Here is a 3,994-nt window from a genome sequence, read left to right as displayed (position 1 = left end):
GATACTAATCCGTAACGGAGATCTTCCTAAAATGTTTGAGAAGTTGCGGGATTAAAAATGTTTTAATTTTTACTTTCAACTACCATCGGACAAAAAAAAACTACCATCCTATTCGAAATTAACCCACTACACTATTTAAGTTTTCGTTTGATTAGCAGTCAAAGACGAGACGAGATATTTTATTAAAAATTAAATAAAATATTTTTATAATATTTTTTTATTTTAAAATTTAAAGAAATTTAATTATTTATTATATTTTATATAAAAATTTAAAATAATTATAATAATTATATAAAATAATTGTTTCAATCACTCCTTCCAACAACCAAAAATTACAATTTTCCTGCTCAATGGAAAAAGGATATCAATATCCCTTAAAAAAAAATTAAAAAATTAAAAAAAAATTAAAAGAAATTATGAAAAAAATCAAAAATTAAACTACGTGAAATAATTTTAAAAAATTCAAAAATATATATATTAACCTGGAAAGTATTTTTTAAAAACTAGAAAATTTGCCTTTTTAAGGGGAAAAGGAATAGATTGTAATTCTTTTATAGTTTGGAGGAAATTGGAAAGGTTGATAATTTAGGGCAAAGAAATGATACTTGCAGTTATGAGTGTGCAAGCGTCGTATAGTCGCTTTGAAAAAAGTGAATAAATATGAAACTCACATTAAAAGAAATTAATTTTTTAATAGTATATCTCACTTTTTTTCAAAGCGACTGCACGATATTTGCGCATTCCATGACTATATGTAGCATTACTCTTTAGGGCATGATTGCACATTAGACAGTAGTTTGAGAGGATTTTATGTATTTTCCTCTATTTTATTTTAGATTAGAACTCAAGAAAAATGTTGTAAATCTATCATATGGGAGAACACAATAAGAACAATACTAGCTAATGGTTGATGTTTTCTCATAATTTTTTTTTTTAAAAAATCGCAATTTCAATCCAAACATCTCTAAATTGAAAAAAAAAAAATCTATTTTAAATTTTCATTCAATCCTTTTTTCTAGATTTTAATGAAAATAAAAAGTACAACAATTAATACAACTTGTATAAAAACCAAAATAAAAACCACCTTAAGAATTATATCCAAACAACATTTAAATATACCTATATATTTTCACAATTCCAATTCAAAATACTTATTATTATATTTTATCTATTTTCATAAAATTCAATAACAATGCAACTCACTAAAAATATTCTCAATTATTGAATGCTATAAAGTAACACATTATTGAGATTCAACAGTAATAATTGTATTATTATGTTTTCTTTTGTCATCTTAAGAGTCATGTTTCAACAAGAAAAGTTATATTTGACGAAAAGATCGTGATTAGAGGATGCAATATGTCAATTTAAATTAGAGAAATACTTTAGTTACAAAGAAATATCAGATAAATAAATCCTCAAACTGTCGTGATTTAACGTGGTACGTTAGATTTGTAAAGTTAATTTATTATAAAATAGGAAAACTGATAAGTGGGCCCCTAGTTTTGCTCCCTCATTTTGATAGCTCTAGTATTTTATTTTATTTTATTTCTTAATAGTTAAGAAAGTAGTTATTAGTGTATTTGTGTATTTTTTTTTAAATGTTTAACGATGTTTAAAAAATATTTGAAAGAAAAAAAAAAAAAAAAGTGCAATTGCACTAGTGGTAACTTTAAGGGGGCAAAGTGATGGAATTGACTAACAACATCCTATAAAATAGATTTAACGTATCATATGAAACCATGTCAATTTATAAATTTTTTTTATATTTTTTATTTTTTATAATTATAGCACTACTCTTTAAATCAATGACGAGCTTGTAGTTTTAAAATTTTCATTATTGAAGTAATGTATTTTATTGGCTTACATGGAAAACTTGCATCCATCTGTCAAGACATTGATTGCCAATTAATCCAACCACTCTTCAACACAGAAGTGGCGTAAGAATTAGGTCACAATGACACAATCTCAGTCCAAAAAGGCCTTAACCTCAAATGGGCAATGAAAATGAAAAGCATCTTAGAAATTTGATAAAATTGTAATGATTAGAAGATATAAGATAAGATGGTATGAGATGGTTTGCAAAAGCAAACAAGGCCTTAACCTCTAAAAGGACATATGAGCAGAATTTGTGAGGTGTGTTTGTACACATATTTCTCTATCAGGGGAAGAGAGAAAATGACAAAAACTGCAGTAAACGGTGTCCAAATTGTTGATTGTTTTTTAACTCAGAGACCTGACCAAGGCAGGCTTTGCTAAAATTGCTAGCTGCTGCATTATTTGTTATTATTGTATTTATTTTTGTATGCTTTTGAAGGGCTACGCCATCAGTGTGGTCCATGCCTTTTTTCAAAAATCTCACAGCCCATCAAGCTGATACTTGATTGTGAATTGGATCTTCTGTATATTATTCTTCTTCGTATAGACAAGACCATTGACAACCACAAATTTTAATTTATATGGGTCCCGTGTAAGATCTGAACCCAAGGTTCTTCTAAATGCAATATTTTTTGGGTATTACTGGATTTTCCCCCTACTTTCTGGGAAAAATTCAAGTGTATTGTTGGATATTCGCATCAACTTAGTGAAGAACCACTACTTTCTGGGAAAGATGGACAAACAAAGAAAAGTTTATGTTAATGCGATTTGTTGTATTCTATTTTTTTTTTTTAATTTCTTGAATAAAGTAATCATTAATGTTTAGAGAAATAACCAAGAATTATTCCCCAAATACAGTGCTGAAATTTAAAATAATTTGGATGTGGCAGCTGAAACTGTGTTTTAGGAAGTTTTGAACCGTATCACTCAATCTAGGCTGGACGGCTTAATGCCCCCCAGGCTTTCTTAATTTTGAGTGAGTAGGATTAAGATTCCCATTGCATTTGCTTGCATACTACTATTATATCCAAGATTGGGATAAAAATTAGCCCATTATAATAACCCAAAAAAACTTGGGTCAGATTGTAAGCCCATGGGCTTAAATTTCAAAATTCAGCCCCAATTCTAAGATCTAGTTCAATCACTTAGAAAGCAGGCCAGGCTTGAGCTTCTCTGCCAACCCTTCAATTCTATTGGAGAGGAGCCTTGAATTGTGACTCATAAATAGCAACAGTCGAAGATTCTCAACCTTGTCAAAGCTTCCATGAGATCATTATATGCTGTTGAGCGAACAAAATATAGTGAACCACTTCCAGTTCCACCTACATCCTGAAACCATACCAAGACATCCCCTTCTAAGTTAAAAAGAAGCCATCATGTCTCTCTGGTTAGTGGGAGTCTGTTTGATGAAAAGCAAAACATATGGATTTTCACCTTCAGAGTGAGGAAAACCCAACCTGAATTCCCTGGCTGGCAAGTATCTTTCACCTTGAATTTCCATCTCTCGCCCAAGATTTCCATGTCTTCCCCATAAAACCGAAGTATACAAAGCTGTCTAACACTAATGTTTCTCTTCCTGCTAAGCAACTCTCACCATAAATATTAGATACCATAAAACTCTGAGATTTCAATGCATTATTACTTCATCACTTTGACTAACCAAGATTAACATTAATATCTGTCAGCGTCCAACACATCCAAAATTCTAATCAGAATTGAGAAAAAGTACCCAGTTTTATTGATGGCCCTTAAGACCAAATCTTTATTAACAGACTTGACTTGAGCCTCAACAACTCGAACAAATTAAAACGACAATTGATGCTCTTTCTTTAATTATTTCTACATGAAAGTATCATTAAAACCCCAAGAATAACTACAGAGAAAAAAATATATATATAAGACACAAGTATGAGCAATTTTGTTTTTTGACAATATGGGCAATTTTTTTTTTTTTTTTTTTTTATAAGTATGAGCACTTACCTGCTATACGAAGAATATCTCTTATACCTTCTATAAAGAGGGGGTTTTCATTTGTTTGCCATTCTTCCTCTTCTAAACCCTGCTTCTTCATCAAGTCCTTTGCCTTGCCACATAAAGAAGAAAGAAACGAACACCA

The sequence above is a fragment of the Juglans regia genome, chromosome 12, assembly GCF_001411555.2.
Source record: "Juglans regia cultivar Chandler chromosome 12, Walnut 2.0, whole genome shotgun sequence".
Taxonomy (NCBI): domain Eukaryota; kingdom Viridiplantae; phylum Streptophyta; class Magnoliopsida; order Fagales; family Juglandaceae; genus Juglans; species Juglans regia.
The sequence above is the reverse complement of the archived record's forward strand: the minus strand, read 5'-3'. Positions refer to the sequence as shown.